An 18,632-nucleotide genomic window follows, 5' to 3' on the forward strand; every position below is an offset into this window, starting at 1 on the left:
ATAAATAAATAAATAACACAACTAAACTATTGTGGCTGTATAATTAACTGTAGTTTTTAGATGTACTATAATGTTGTATTATAGATGTATTATAATTTCATTGCATATCAAAGCCCAACTGAACTAAAACTCAGAGTTGATGCGGCAACTTTGCGACGTTTTGACGTCACAAATTTAGATGACGTATGTACAAAATAACTTTGAATAGATTATATATCATCTATTCTTATAGTAAAATGATCAAATGTATTTTAGTAACTTCAGACATTGTTTTTAGTCATTAAATAACAGAATATTATTGAAGTTACAATTATAACAAAAAATAAATAAATAAATAACACAACTAAACTATTGTGGCTGTATAATTAACTGTAGTTTTTAGATGTACTATAATGTTGTATTATAGATGTATTATAATTTCATTGCATATCAAAGCCCAACTGAACTAAAACTCAGAGTTGATGCGGCAACTTTGCGACGTTTTGACGTCACAAATTTAGATGACGTATGTACAAAATAACTTTGAATAGATTATATATCATCTATTCTTATAGTAAAATGATCAAATGTATTTTAGTAACTTCAGACATTGTTTTTAGTCATTAAATAACAGAATATTATTGAAGTTACAATTATAACAAAAAATAAATAAATAAATAACACAACTAAACTATTGTGGCTCTATAATTAACTGTAGTTTTTAGATGTACTATAATGTCGTATTATAGATGTATTATAATTTTGTTGCATATCAAATCCCAACTGAACTAAAACTCAGAGTTGATGCGGCAACTTTGCGACGTTTTGACGTCACAAATTTAGATGACGCATGTACAAAATAACTTTGAACAGATTATATATCATCTATTCTTATAGTAAAATGATCAAATGTATTTTAGTAACTTCAGACATTGTTATTAGTCATTAAATAACAGAATATTATTGAAGTTACAATTATAACAAAAAATAAATAAATAAATAACACAACTAAACTATTGTGGCTCTATAATTAACTGTAGTTTTTAGATGTACTATAATGTCGTATTATAGATGTATTATAATTTTGTTGCATATCAAATCCCAACTGAACTAAAACTCAGAGTTGATGCGGCAACTTTGCGACGTTTTGACGTCACAAATTTAGATGACGCATGTACAAAATAACTTTGAACAGATTATATATCATCTATTCTTATAGTAAAATGATCAAATGTATTTTAGTAACTTCAGACATTGTTATTAGTCATTAAATAACAGAATATTATTGAAGTTACAATTATAACAAAAAATAAATAAATAAATAACACAACTAAACTATTGTGGCTCTATAATTAACTGTAGTTTTTAGATGTACTATAATGTCGTATTATAGATGTATTATAATTTTGTTGCATATCAAATCCCAACTGAACTAAAACTCAGAGTTGATGCGGCAACTTTGCGACGTTTTGACGTCACAAATTTAGATGACGCATGTACAAAATAACTTTGAACAGATTATATATCATCTATTCTTATAGTAAAATGATCAAATGTATTTTAGTAACTTCAGACATTGTTATTAGTCATTAAATAACAGAATATTATTGAAGTTACAATTATAACAAAATATAAATAAATAAATAACACAACTAAACTATTGTGGCTCTATAATTAACTGTAGTTTTTAGATGTACTATAATGTCGTATTATAGATGTATTATAATTTTGTTGCATATCAAATCCCAACTGAACTAAAACTCAGAGTTGATGCGGCAACTTTGCGACGTTTTGACGTCACAAATTTAGATGACGCATGTACAAAATAACTTTGAACAGATTATATATCATCTATTCTTATAGTAAAATGATCAAATGTATTTTAGTAACTTCAGACATTGTTATTAGTCATTAAATAACAGAATATTATTGAAGTTACAATTATAACAAAATATAAATAAATAAATAACACAACTAAACTATTGTGGCTCTATAATTAACTGTAGTTTTTAGATGTACTATAATGTCGTATTATAGATGTATTATAATTTTGTTGCATATCAAATCCCAACTGAACTAAAACTCAGAGTTGATGCGGCAACTTTGCGACGTTTTGACGTCACAAATTTAGATGACGCATGTACAAAATAACTTTGAACAGATTATATATCATCTATTCTTATAGTAAAATGATCAAATGTATTTTAGTAACTTCAGACATTGTTATTAGTCATTAAATAACAGAATATTATTGAAGTTACAATTATAACAAAATATAAATAAATAAATAACACAACTAAACTATTGTGGCTCTATAATTAACTGTAGTTTTTAGATGTACTATAATGTCGTATTATAGATGTATTATAATTTTGTTGCATATCAAATCCCAACTGAACTAAAACTCAGAGTTGATGCGGCAACTTTGCGACGTTTTGACGTCACAAATTTAGATGACGCATGTACAAAATAACTTTGAACAGATTATATATCATCTATTCTTATAGTAAAATGATCAAATGTATTTTAGTAACTTCAGACATTGTTATTAGTCATTAAATAACAGAATATTATTGAAGTTACAATTATAACAAAATATAAATAAATAAATAACACAACTAAACTATTGTGGCTCTATAATTAACTGTAGTTTTTAGATGTACTATAATGTCGTATTATAGATGTATTATAATTTTGTTGCATATCAAATCCCAACTGAACTAAAACTCAGAGTTGATGCGGCAACTTTGCGACGTTTTGACGTCACAAATTTAGATGACGCATGTACAAAATAACTTTGAACAGATTATATATCATCTATTCTTATAGTAAAATGATCAAATGTATTTTAGTAACTTCAGACATTGTTATTAGTCATTAAATAACAGAATATTATTGAAGTTACAATTATAACAAAATATAAATAAATAAATAACACAACTAAACTATTGTGGCTCTATAATTAACTGTAGTTTTTAGATGTACTATAATGTCGTATTATAGATGTATTATAATTTTGTTGCATATCAAATCCCAACTGAACTAAAACTCAGAGTTGATGCGGCAACTTTGCGACGTTTTGACGTCACAAATTTAGATGACGCATGTGCAAAATAACTTTGAACAGATTATATATCATCTATTCTTATAGTAAAATGATCAAATGTATTTTAGTAACTTCAGACATTGTTATTAGTCATTAAATAACAGAATATTATTGAAGTTACAATTATAACAAAATATAAATAAATAAATAACACAACTAAACTATTGTGGCTCTATAATTAACTGTAGTTTTTAGATGTACTATAATGTCGTATTATAGATGTATTATAATTTTGTTGCATATCAAATCCCAACTGAACTAAAACTCAGAGTTGATGCGGCAACTTTGCGACGTTTTGACGTCACAAATTTAGATGACGCATGTACAAAATAACTTTGAACAGATTATATATCATCTATTCTTATAGTAAAATGATCAAATGTATTTTAGTAACTTCAGACATTGTTATTAGTCATTAAATAACAGAATATTATTGAAGTTACAATTATAACAAAAAATAAATAAATAAATAACACAACTAAACTATTGTGGCTCTATAATTAACTGTAGTTTTTAGATGTACTATAATGTCGTATTATAGATGTATTATAATTTTGTTGCATATCAAATCCCAACTGAACTAAAACTCAGAGTTGATGCGGCAACTTTGCGACGTTTTGACGTCACAAATTTAGATGACGCATGTACAAAATAACTTTGAACAGATTATATATCATCTATTCTTATAGTAAAATGATCAAATGTATTTTAGTAACTTCAGACATTGTTATTAGTCATTAAATAACAGAATATTATTGAAGTTACAATTATAACAAAAAATAAATAAATAAATAACACAACTAAACTATTGTGGCTCTATAATTAACTGTAGTTTTTAGATGTACTATAATGTCGTATTATAGATGTATTATAATTTTGTTGCATATCAAATCCCAACTGAACTAAAACTCAGAGTTGATGCGGCAACTTTGCGACGTTTTGACGTCACAAATTTAGATGACGCATGTACAAAATAACTTTGAACAGATTATATATCATCTATTCTTATAGTAAAATGATCAAATGTATTTTAGTAACTTCAGACATTGTTATTAGTCATTAAATAACAGAATATTATTGAAGTTACAATTATAACAAAAAATAAATAAATAAATAACACAACTAAACTATTGTGGCTCTATAATTAACTGTAGTTTTTAGATGTACTATAATGTCGTATTATAGATGTATTATAATTTTGTTGCATATCAAATCCCAACTGAACTAAAACTCAGAGTTGATGCGGCAACTTTGCGACGTTTTGACGTCACAAATTTAGATGACGCATGTACAAAATAACTTTGAACAGATTATATATCATCTATTCTTATAGTAAAATGATCAAATGTATTTTAGTAACTTCAGACATTGTTATTAGTCATTAAATAACAGAATATTATTGAAGTTACAATTATAACAAAAAATAAATAAATAAATAACACAACTAAACTATTGTGGCTGTATAATTAACTGTAGTTTTTAGATGTACTATAATGTTGTATTATAGATGTATTATAATTTCATTGCATATCAAAGCCCAACTGAACTAAAACTCAGAGTTGATGCGGCAACTTTGCGACGTTTTGACGTCACAAATTTAGATGACGTATGTACAAAATAACTTTGAATAGATTATATATCATCTATTCTTATAGTAAAATGATCAAATGTATTTTAGTAACTTCAGACATTGTTTTTAGTCATTAAATAACAGAATATTATTGAAGTTACAATTATAACAAAAAATAAATAAATAAATAACACAACTAAACTATTGTGGCTGTATAATTAACTGTAGTTTTTAGATGTACTATAATGTTGTATTATAGATGTATTATAATTTCATTGCATATCAAAGCCCAACTGAACTAAAACTCAGAGTTGATGCGGCAACTTTGCGACGTTTTGACGTCACAAATTTAGATGACGTATGTACAAAATAACTTTGAATAGATTATATATCATCTATTCTTATAGTAAAATGATCAAATGTATTTTAGTAACTTCAGACATTGTTTTTAGTCATTAAATAACAGAATATTATTGAAGTTACAATTATAACAAAAAATAAATAAATAAATAACACAACTAAACTATTGTGGCTGTATAATTAACTGTAGTTTTTAGATGTACTATAATGTTGTGTTATAGATGTATTATAATTTTGTTGCATATCAAAGCCCAACTGAACTAAAACTCAGAGTTGATGCGGCAACTTTGCGACGTTTTGACGTCACAAATTTAGATGACGCATGTACAAAATAACTTTGAACAGATTATATATCATCTATTCTTATAGTAAAATGATCAAATGTATTTTAGTAACTTCAGACATTGTTATTAGTCATTAAATAACAGAATATTATTGAAGTTACAATTATAACAAAAAATAAATAAATAAATAACACAACTAAACTATTGTGGCTGTATAATTAACTGTAGTTTTTAGATGTACTATAATGTTGTATTATAGATGTATTATAATTTCATTGCATATCAAAGCCCAACTGAACTAAAACTCAGAGTTGATGCGGCAACTTTGCGACGTTTTGACGTCACAAATTTAGATGACGTATGTACAAAATAACTTTGAATAGATTATATATCATCTATTCTTATAGTAAAATGATCAAATGTATTTTAGTAACTTCAGACATTGTTTTTAGTCATTAAATAACAGAATATTATTGAAGTTACAATTATAACAAAAAATAAATAAATAAATAACACAACTAAACTATTGTGGCTGTATAATTAACTGTAGTTTTTAGATGTACTATAATGTTGTGTTATAGATGTATTATAATTTTGTTGCATATCAAAGCCCAACTGAACTAAAACTCAGAGTTGATGCGGCAACTTTGCGACGTTTTGACGTCACAAATTTAGATGACGTATGTACAAAATAACTTTGAATAGATTATATATCATCTATTCTTATAGTAAAATGATCAAATGTATTTTAGTAACTTCAGACATTGTTTTTAGTCATTAAATAACAGAATATTATTGAAGTTACAATTATAACAAAAAATAAATAAATAAATAACACAACTAAACTATTGTGGCTGTATAATTAACTGTAGTTTTTAGATGTACTATAATGTTGTGTTATAGATGTATTATAATTTCATTGCATATCAAAGCCCAACTGAACTAAAACTCAGAGTTGATGCGGCAACTTTGCGACGTTTTGACGTCACAAATTTAGATGACGCATGTACAAAATAACTTTGAACAGATTATATATCATCTATTCTTATAGTAAAATGATCAAATGTATTTTAGTAACTTCAGACATTGTTATTAGTCATTAAATAACAGAATATTATTGAAGTTACAATTATAACAAAAAATAAATAAGTAAATAACACAACTGAAGCTGGTGATTTAAATAAAATGGCCAAAATTGATCAATCACTACATAGTATAAAACAAAGTCGCCTTTTCTGTCCCTATATCCCTATGTGCGCTTAAATCTTTAAAACTACGCAACGGATTTTGATGCGGTTTTTTTCAATAGATAGAGTGACTCAAGAGGAAGGTTTATATGTATAATAGATGCATAATACACTAAGGCAACATTGCTAATTTTAGAGGTTTCTAACGTGATGTCGTAAATTAACCTATTTTTTTAGGCTTATTTAGCAATTAGCAAAAACGCTGCCTAACCCTACGAGTTAGATCAAATTAATGTACTACAGTATTGTACACCACAAAAAGGTCTACAAAAAAAGTCCGCGATGGTATATGTTTATCTTTTAGGGATAACCCACATTAACCATTTTTATTGTTTACTTTTTACGTGAGAAAATGGCTTATTTACGAAGCTATTTTAAGCAATACGGCATTAATCCTTATCGAATTAAGTACCTTAAATACAGTGTGCAATTAATATAGATCAATATGGTTCCTTACAGCATATAAATTAAACAAATATTTTCGGAGATATTACAAATTTAAAATTTGCGTTTAAAAATGTGCAATGTAATAAAAATTGTATGAATTTAGATATTCCAAAGATAGCAGGAAATCTTCATAGTAAGTATAGGGGAAGAGGAATTGTTTTACTTCAAATTTAATGCGTGCAGGCCAAGGGCAGTAATGAATGAACCAAAAATACTGGATCGATTTTAATCATGTTTTCATTGAGTGACATAGGCATATATATTTTGTGCCCGTGCAAAGTCGGAGCGGGCCGCTATGTTTTTATATACAAAGTTCATATTTTTTCTGTAGTGTATTTAATTTAGTATCAGCATTGCACCCGTGCGAAGCCGGGGCGGGTCGCTAGTAATATATAAGACGTGACTTTCTATCATCTAACGCTAACGCATCTTTGATAATACGGTAAGAATTGACACTTGATATTGAAACTCTGGTTAGGAAGTTCTGATACATCCACGGCACCTTCATTCAACAACTATTGTTCGTATATTCTAGAAAACAACCTATAAAAATCACTTGGTCTTCGAAAAGTCTTCGAATCTTTGGAAACTTCTACAGAAAAGTGGCAAAAAGTCATCTATAAAAAGATATCATGATTCCTACAAACAAAATTTCGCTCTCTCTACTATGTTGTCATCTATATATCAAACCGTAGACGTATTGAGTAATATATTATTATATTACGGATATAAAAATTACCATTAAGATAATTGAGATCATAAAGATACCAGAACAATGATTAAGTTCGCTCGATTCAACAAGATTCGGTGAATAAATGGCAGGATTCCGTTAAAAACACGACCAAATATCACAAATAACGTCGTCCTCGTTATATTCCCGTTCCGTTCTTAATATAGAATAAAGCTATTGTTAATAAAATAAATATTGGGTTAAATGGTATGGGGCAAAACAGGCAGAGAGAAATATCATCGCTGTACTTAATCAATTTCGCAGCAACCGTCGGAATTAAATAAAACATGATGTAGCCCCGGACCAGACGAGTGATGAGAAAGACATATTACGATTACTGGGATTACCGGCAACGTTAACGGAACATTTCTAGAGAAAATAAATCGTTTTTCATCAAGATATTTAGATTTTCTTTGGTCCGTTGAGTTTATAAAATTGTAAAAGACGTTAAACACGCTGTGTCAGACGTTTGTTGCAGTACATTGTTAGATTCGTAACAATTCTTTACCTGATTATTGAATAATTTTAGGTTAATGTTCACAAATTCGATCCCATAGACACCTCAATTCCAAATACCTCAATAAACTAGATTATTAATCTAGGACAATACTACGTATTTGCCTTAACCGAAATAATAGTTATTTCTGGGGAAAAAAATGGATTCAAAGGAAAAATTGACGTTTGAAATAGTGAAATTGAAAATTCACGCTTCTGCGCGTGACATAGTGGTTTTGGTCGCGCTGAACGATTTGCATGGATACTGGTTTTATTTATACATTATTTTAATAACTTTCTGTTATAATTAGACATTCTAATGTATATATATGATGTCAGGGCCCCTAACATAAATTTTAAATATTATCAGTTATGTCTAAAATATATTTAACATAATATTGAGGTGAATAACACTCTTGATAACATTTGAGGTTATGCTTTATATATGACTCTCTAATGATAATAATATAGAAAATTATGTTTAATATAATGTGACTGATTTAATGGTACAAGTGTGCATGAAGTCAGTATATAATTCTACAAGATTCGAATGCCACCTAGACAGAAAAAAATTGACTCACTGAACATTCACTACTTTTCACTACTGACTCGACCGACTATTCGGTTGGCATTCCCAAATCCAGAAAGCAATCCAGAAAGGTTCGGGGATAGCAAACCTGCTATCTTCTCTGATCTGCCCTCCTAGCAGAATTCCCATCTCCATCAAATGCTTATTTTACAAGATGTTTATTCGGTCCGTACTTCTCTACGGATCTAATGTCTACTTCATGTTTGTTGCACCCAACCAGATTAAACAACTTCAAGTTTTCCACAATAAGCTCCTCAGGAGAATCTTAAATGCTTCATGGTTTGTCAGAAATAACCAAATTCACAGGAAAACTGACACTCCAGAAATCAAGCACTACATATCTCAGTCCTTCCACAAAAAACAACTCAGCTCAAGTTCTTCCGAATTTAATGCAGTAGCAGTAGAGACCAACAGGGGTCAACTGTGAGGCGGTTTCGGTTTAGTTTACTGGTATACCCAGAGGCAGTCCCCCATAACCCCGTCCAACATCAGGGCTAGTCGTCGCGACCAGGTATGCGTCGTACAAGGTTTTATGCCAGAACAAAAAAATGTTCACTACTGAACGACCATATATTCTCAAAACACAAAGCTAAATAGTTACTAACGCGCCAATGTACTACATTCTACTATGTTAATAAAATCTTAAATTCATTTTGCCAAAAAGTTAACATGATATTCATTGACTGGCATTCATTAGACGGTACAAAGTTCAGCGAGTCTAATAATTCAAATGAAATAAAAAAACAGACAACTTAAAACAATATTAGAAATATTATACTAAATATATTAATCATTATATTGGAATAAAATTAAATTAAACGCCTTTTTTGTGCTCGATCGATTTTTCGACATATATCAGAATATGTATGGAATAATTTATATTCGAGTCAGGTCACCAAAAATGAAATGAAATTAATAAATCATGTATAGCATCAGCTTTTGTTTTAATCTAAAAATAAAGGGCGAGCTTTTGCGAAATGGAAATGGCGAAAGATTTTTTTAAGCAGATTTATTCATTAATATACCAAGAGGTACCGAGCCAACAAATAAAAAAATCTAATCATAAAATTGATTTCATCCATGCTGTTATGATATCACATGGGTTGTATAATAGATGTATGGAGGTATCTTTTTCAGAAACATTCCTCTAGTGTTGTAAGTGAGCTTAAAAACGTAAGACAATATCTTGGGCCAAATTTCTAGATGACTTTGGCTTGTCTACACTAGCAAACTATCTAGTGCAGTTGAATATCCGTCCGAAGTCTCATTACAGATACCAAAATATAATTTTAAATGATGTTTTTATTTGCAAAAATTTTGAAGCATTTTACAATAAAATTACAGCAAGAAGAAACGATATCATTTTCCAAAACATTTGTATTTTTGTACTTTATATTGTAGATACTTGATTAATCTGTTATAAACATAAAGTTTCATATCCAAATTAAAATTTATGTATTTTAAATATATTTCATCGAATACCATGCAACCTGCAAAGTATGCAACGTCTGTTTATCAGCCCGAAATAGTCAGAAAGTTAATTTTTCCAGTGGTAGTTGCCACAGAAATTGACAACAGCCGCAATCCTAAAAATACACCTGGAATAGATGATATTTCACTTGGTTTATTGAAGAACTATCTCGATAAGCAATTAGCAAATACATATTTAATGCTTGTTAAAGATGTTTTAGAGTGGTACACATAATGATGCTCAAAAACCCCGACAAACAAATCGGATCCTACGGGCTTATCTCGCTGATATTTGCGATATCCAAATTATTTAACTACTATTTGCATTTAGAAATCACAACTCAGGAGTCAACGAAGTATACAGAATAACAAGTTTTATTCAAAACGACTTTGAAGGAAAGAAATACTGCTTTGTAATATTCTTGGGCGGTCTTGAAGCAGAATTTGAGTTCCAATACTTAATCGTATCTTTTCGAAAAAAAAAACATTTTAGAACGGAGAAGCCTATGTCTGATGTAGATCCTCAAGGTAACTACCTTGGAACCATATCTACTCTGCACTGCTGATATTTCAACAACTGATATATCAAATAAAACGTACATGAAACATTTGCCGACGATATAATCATAACAGAAGATCTATCTGTCTCGAGCTATAAAAGTAGTACCGAAAATGTAACTCAGAGTCTAGGATAAATTGGAAATATCAAAAACAGACAAAAACAAAACAGATCAGACTCAAAATCAAGGAACTGTACTGGAAGATACTCCCAACTTGGCCTAAGATCAAATATATGGGTTTTCCCGACAATTATAGAGCCTATTTCGATTGTACCATAAATAAATATGAGTACACTCATATTTGTACTAAAACATTGCACTAAAACATCAGACCCACTATTAATTCAAGGTTCCCAAAACAAGGTAATTACCAATGCCAATTACCAATGCTTAACGCCACATAACCTACGAAAATCTCTACGATGACCTCGAAATCAAATGGATATAGGAAGTTATCCAAAATGTAGCCTTAATAGTGAAATAAAGTCATTCAATGATAGCAAGGTGGAAGCGATGCAGCTACCGGACAACATGCAGGAAATCAGAAGATTGAGGCAAAACAAACCACATGAATTTCTATAATGTATAAATGTTACTCTTAATTTTAGCCTAAGTAGTCTAATTCTGGCTATACGCCCACCTATATTCTGGCCTATATCACTCACTCGTCCGTCAGTGCTTCTGTATTGATATAAGTATAACAGAACAATAGCAATAAATTTAAATGTGTGAATGAAATTTGAACAAAGCATCTAATGTAAAAAATACATATATAGAAACATCATTTTATGATTTCAAATTTTATACGACTATAACCACATTGTCCATCAAAATCACAAAGAAAAGTCTGCGGCCTACCACAGTAAAACACATTTTTCTGTTAAAATTATTTTTTTTATTCAACATAATTCCCTTCAAGGGTGATACACTGATTAGAGCGACCATCCAACTTTCCAATACCATTTTTGTAGTACGATTTGTCCTTTGCTTCAAAATAGGCCTCAGTTTCGGCGATCACCTCTTCATTCGACGAAAATTTCCTTCCAGCGAGCATTATTTTGAGATCTGAGAACAAGAATTAGTCGCTGGGGCCAGATCTGGAGAACGGTGGATGAGGAAGCAATTCGAAGTCCAATTCATGGATTTTTGCCTTGACATCGTTTTCAATGACTTATGACACTGTGCATTATCTTGGTGAAGCAGCGCTTCCTTTTTCTTCAAATGCGGCCGTTTTTCGGCGATTTCCTCTTTCAAACGGTCAAATAACTCTAGGTAATAGTCACTGTTGATGGTTCTTCCTTTTTCAAGGTAGTTAATGAAAATTATTCCATGCGCATCCCAAAATATAGACGCTATAACCTTGCCAGCCGACTGTTGCGTTTTCCCACGCTTTGGAACGGATTCATCGTGTGCAGTCCACTCGGATGACTGTCGATTAGACTTCGAAGTGAAACAATGGAGCCACGTTTCAACCATTGTTACATATCGACGCAAAAACTCTGATTTATTATGCTTGATCATCTTCAAACACTGCTCCGAATCATCAACGTCATCGTCGTTGTTTTTGGTCAAAAGTGAACTCTCGCGGCACCCACTTTCTCATATCCAAATATTCGTGAATGATATGATGTACACGTTCAGTTGATATTTTTAAAATGTCTGCTATTTCATTCAATTTCAATTTACGGTCATCGAAAATCATGTTGTGGATTTTTTTAATGTTTTCGCCGGTAACAACCTCTTTTGGGCGTCCACTGCGTTCACTGTCTTCGATGCTCATTTCTCAATGTCTAACCTTAGCATACGTATCCTTGATGGATGATTTTCCTGGGGCAGTATCCGGAAACTGGGCATCAAGCCAAGCTTTTGCTTCAACTCTATTTTTTCGCTTCAAAAAGCAATATTTTATCAATATCAAATTCATTATTATCCATTTTTTTCACAATAACAAAAGATGCTTCATTCAAAATGCTATAATTCACAAACTAATGATCCGATAGATGTCAAATTTATACACGCATCTTTTTCTAGTAGCGCAATCTATGTGTCAGATCGGGGACTTTTCAGTTGACCTATTCACTCATCCTGATATCAGACTCATCTCACACCTCAAATATTATTTATCCCTTTTATTTTACGCTAATTTATCGAAAAATCTAATACAACAATGAAACCTTTACTAAAAAACGAAACGTATATATCAACATGAAATCATATCGAAAAAAAATTAACAACTGTTCAAAACAATTTGTTCGAAAAACTAAATGATGTGGATTCAATAAAGTTCCGTTTTGTCGTGATTTTCGCTTTTATGGTATGGAAAACTGAACGTACTTTCCTATTACGTTATAGCTCGGTTAAAAATTCGCACAAAACTGATAAAACTCCAGCGTGGATGAGCGGGGAATATTCAGAAATTATAATTATGATTTATCAAAGTGAATCATTCTCGTTATTTTGATAACGGCGCGACTAGAACATGTTGTTTAAATTATTAAAATTGAATTTTAACATCTCTATTTACTCTATACAAGGGTGTTAAAGTGTCTATACAAGGTGTTGGGAACTGTGGACTGAAATTAACTATCGACTGTTTAGTAATTGACTACTTTTTACTATTTTTATTTTTACTAATTTTTTTTAGTGACTGTTTCAGTCCACTGTTTTCGGTCGCTATTTTCGGTCCAACTGATTGTGTTACTATTTACTATCGACTGTTTCAGTCGTACTTTTAGTTACTATTTTTGGTTCTTCTTGTTTCATTCAACTAATGTTTAACGTTCTGACTCTGTCGTCCTAGCCGCGACCTTAACAAAAATATACCCAATTTATGCTTACATAGATTTATATGTAATATATGCAGTTTTATGATGATTTTGGTAGTTTGCTTGTAAATAATAATATATTGTATATTAATAGTATAGCATTTTGGTACGATATTTTTCAAGATTGTTAATACCATAGGGTAAAAGATTAAAATTGTGAATGATAAACAGTAAAATATTTTGATTGTTTTGTAATATTACGATTACTCTCTCGATTTTTGTTAAAAAATATTTCCGTTCAATAATAAATAAAGCATTTATATCATTTCATTCAGATCATTTTTAATTTATCATGGAGTAGTTTTTTTTCTATGATTAGGCATATGTTTAATTTTTATATAGTATTTATGGTTATTGTACATCATTAGTAATTCTACTTCGTTTAAAATTAAAAGTCAAATTATAAGTTGCATATTATATATTGTTATTATAATAGTATTCAATAATTATTTTTTTCCTTTCCTTTTTTAAAATTAGTTCGTGAAGGAATTTATACATCTCTGTCTCGCTTATACTAACGTTGGAAAATATAACCACATATAAAATTAACTGCATTTGTACAGGAAAGGATACGTACATTTTCGTCTGACATCAGGAATTGAAAAAAACCGTCGAACGGTTTATTTGACTGAAAAGTCAAAAGTTTTCAGTCGATTCCAACGCAAGTTTAAAGTAAACCAGATACCAAATACAACTAAAACAATACATACTGAAAGATACGAATAAGGAACATCATCATTATATTGGGTTCACGGTTAAAATTTAATCCAGGTTAACTTAATAACGTTATGTATATATTCATAATGGAGGGCATGCAAGCTAATATAATTATTCTGGCAGTATCAAGGACGAATGTCATATAATTCAGTTGCGCGGAATTAATTTTAAAAGGTTAAATGTTATTACAATGTAAATTAACAAATAATAGGCTGAGAAAAGAGTTATATCGGTTTTTCTAGCAAAAGCAAAAGGGCAGAATCCAAAAGGATATAATTCGTCAAAATTTCGATTCCAAACGAAAAAAAAATTCGTGAAACCAATTTGACGTAAACTATGAATCAACAAAGTTAAACTCAATTTAAAGAGGTAGTCATTCTGTTTTATTTTTCTTTAATTTCCATATATATGAACAGGTACGCACTAAAAAATATAAGGAAATAATTTTTTAAAAATTCTGGTATTAGATAACATAAATTCTAATGTCCACTAAAACATGTAATAAAAATGAAAAGATAAAACCTCAATCCAAAAGTAAATCTCTATGAAGTGTGACAGAATTCAGTGCTACTTTAAAGGATTACATTTTAATATTTCTCTATAAAGACTAAGAAAAAAATAATTAAAATAAAATAAGATATAAATATTAGAGGCATATAAATGTACAATGAAATATATGATAATGACTGATAAAAAAAACTATCCCACAATCATATGTATGGAGACTAAAAATTAGAAAAAAACTTGACTTCAATTAGTAATACTGGCATCATTTTACGGTCTTAAATTTAAATATTGATTACAAACCTAATGATAAATAAAATAACATTAATTAAACTAGAATGGAAAACAAACATTAGATGAATAAACTTCCCGAAAAAGAATTATAAAAAAATCAAAGATACAACGACTAAAAATTACGACAAAACTTAATATCAGTCAGTGATACTCACTTAATTTTAAGGTGTTAAGTTTAAATATTGATAAAAAATATTTGTGCTACTAATTTGATGGAAATTACAGACCTGATGATGAATAAAATATCATTAATTAAGGCGGAATCGAGAACATACATTAATTGAATAAAATTCCGGATATAATGATGTTAAAAGTCAGATATTTTATTTTATACGATAATTCGGTTTAATTAAATATTTGTGGTTCATATTCGATGGAAACTATAAAATAAACGATGAATGAAATAGAAATAATTAAAATGTAAACAGAGATAAATACTAGTTACATACACTTTTATAAATATAGATGTTAAAAAGTAAATCACTGAAGTTCTTGAAATCACTGACATGTCGACACAGAATGATAATAAAACCTCCTATAACCTACTATATTAATAAATGAAAATTACTTAACATTTCGGTATTTATATATATATATATATATATATATATATATATATATATATATATATATATATATATATATATATATTGAAATACTATATATGATAATTAATGATAAACCTAAAAGAATGTAGTTTATTGTTAATGTTATATATTCTAGCATGTATTATCAAAACCAAAACATTAGAAGGAAATAAGATAACTGTTGTAATATTTATAACATTATGAATTCTTTGAATAATTAGTTAATGCAAGAAAATCCCTAAAATCAAAGGTATAAAAGCTAAACATTCACACAAAACAATGATACTGAGTTAATTTTAAAAGTGTTACAGTGTTAGACATTTAAAGGAATCTATAAAAAAGATGATGAGAAACATAGAAATGAAGTGATATTTACTAGACATTAGTGCTGTAAAGAATGATAAAAAAACTTGAAATAATGGGATTTATAGCGATTTTCTATATGCTAGTTATATATTGAATATTTCAGAAGTGTTGAAGGTCAGAGGGATATAAGGTAAGTGTTGTAGCTATTTATAGTATTATGAATTATTTAAAAAATAAAACAATTCAAAGAAAGAATGATAACATGCATTGAAATAGATGATAACGAATAATAAAAATAAACCTAAAATAATGTACTTTATTGTGATCTTCTCTATACTAGTCACATATTGAATTCTTTTAACAAAGCAATTAAAACATTACAAGGAAATAAGGTTACTATTGTAATGTTTATAATGTTATGAATTATTTATTATATGAAAAACATGATAATATACATTGAAATATGTAATAACGAATATTCCAAAAATACTAAAAATAATTGCCATAAAACAGTGATACTGAGTTAATTTTAAAAGTGTTACAGTGTTAGACAATTAAAGGAATCTATAAAAAAGATGATGAGAAACATAGAAATGAAGTGATATTTACTAGATATTAACGGTGTAAAGAATGACAAAAAACTTGAAATAATGGGATTTATTGCGATTTTCTATATGCTAGTTATATATTGAATATTTCAGAAGTGTTGAAGGTCAGAGGGATATAAGGTAAGTGTTGTATATATTTATAGTATTATGAATTATTTAAAAAATAAAACAATTCAAAGAAAGAACGATAACATGCATTGAAATAGATGATAACGAATAATAAAAATAAACCTAAAATAATGTACTTTATTGTGATCTTCTCTATACTAGTCATATATTGAATTATTTAACAAAACAATTAAAACATTACAAGGAAAGAAGGTTACTATTGTAATGTTTATAATGTTATGAATTATTTATTATATGAAAAACATGATAATATACATTGAAATATATAATAACGAATATTCCAAAAATACTAAAAATAATTGCCATAAAACAGTGATACTGAGTTAATTTTAAAAGTGTTACAGTGTTAGACAATTAAAGGAATCTATAAAAAAGATGATGAGAAACATAAAAGTGAAGTGATATTTACTAGACTTTAGTGCTGTAAAGAATGATAAAAAACTTGAAATAATGGGATTTATTGGGATTTTCTATATGCTAGTTATATATTGAATATTTCAGAAGTGTTGAAGGTCAGAAGGATATAAGGTAAGTGTTGTAGCTATTTATAGTATTATGAATTATTTAAAAAATAAAACAATTCAAAGAAAGAATGATAACATTCATTGAAATAGATGATAACGAATAATAAAAATAAACCTAAAATAATGTACTTTATTGTGATCTTCTCTATACTAGTCACATATTGAATTCTTTTAACAAAGCAATTAAAACATTACAAGGAAACAACGTTACTATTGTAATGTTTATAATGTTATGAATTATTTATTATATGAAAAACATGATAATATACATTGAAATATATAATAACGAATATTCCAAAAATACTAAAAATAATTGCCATAAAACAGTGGCACTGAGTTAATTTTTTAGTTGTTAAGTCACAACGTTGATTTAGAAAAATATTTGTGTTACAAATTCCAAAACATTAGTTGTTTAAACTTCCACAAATAATTATGTTAAAACTTAAAAAAAACTAGATACATATTTGATGGAAACTCTAAAACGGGTGGTGAATGAAATAAGATTAATAGAAATAGAATCGCGGTATAAACACTGGCCGTACACAGCTATAAATATTGACGTTAAGACGTAAACTATTTACATTTGCCGGACAGGTTGATACCCGATAAAAACCGCGATAAGAAACGATTTGGAAAAAAAACAAAGATCTATGGGCCGAAAATTGCGACCATCAATTGACCAACCTTAACGAGATCCGAGAGCCAGTCGCTTTATTCAATTTGGTCGACTTAGTCGGCGACAATCATGATCGCGCTCCGTAAACTGGCGAGAGCGCACTTCGCAGAACGATCGTGTCGCGTCGGCCGAACACGGGTTATGTCGTCGTACGTGGTATCCAGCGGTCGCTGCGATGTCGCGACGCCAACTGGCCGGAAAAGCGGCCCGAACGGGTCCACAGGTGGCAAAACGGGACGTCACCGTCGCTCTGCCGCGCCTACGCAAGGCCGGTTCACCGTCTCTCTTCCTCACGATCCGGCCCAGCGGACGTCCTCGTCCACGTCTTTTGTTTATTGTCGTGGCAGGTCCCCTCTTGTAGCTTGTAAGTGGTGGCTAATAAACTGGTAACAAAATCCAAAATCATTCCCAAAAAAGTGCAAAATCCGATAAGGAAAATGATCCCAGTCACGCTGGGTAAGACCTGATGTCTTCTGGGATGATTTCTAAGTTGGTCACTCGCCAGGCTATAGGCTTAATCATAGACTAATAGAATGAAACTAATTAGGGGACTCTGGCGCAAAGTTTTGCTTGGCCCAACATCCACAGGGCGCCATAAAGGGCCACTCAAGTAATTTTATTGGCC

At 29.4% G+C, this 18,632-nt stretch overlaps 1 protein-coding gene across 3 annotated transcripts in view; it reads right to left on the reverse strand.

Moving 5' to 3' along the window:
* The window catches only part of LOC143201942 (adenylate cyclase type 6), a 294,077-nt gene extending 275,878 nt beyond the window's left edge, over positions 1 to 18,199 (reverse strand). For 2 of the 3 annotated variants that reach the window (XM_076413160.1, XM_076413158.1), the window contains exon 1: positions 18,016 to 18,199. The gene's annotated coding sequence lies outside the window, so the exon portion shown is untranslated. The remainder of the gene's footprint in view (positions 1 to 18,015) is intronic. The other variant, XM_076413159.1, reaches the window with a different exon arrangement.
* Between the last annotated feature and the right edge of the window lie 433 nt (positions 18,200 to 18,632).

The sequence above is a fragment of the Rhynchophorus ferrugineus genome, unplaced genomic scaffold (genome assembly GCF_030347505.1).
Source record: "Rhynchophorus ferrugineus isolate W39M unplaced genomic scaffold, kcgeb_rfMv2 rfM9, whole genome shotgun sequence".
Classification (NCBI taxonomy): domain Eukaryota; kingdom Metazoa; phylum Arthropoda; class Insecta; order Coleoptera; family Curculionidae; genus Rhynchophorus; species Rhynchophorus ferrugineus.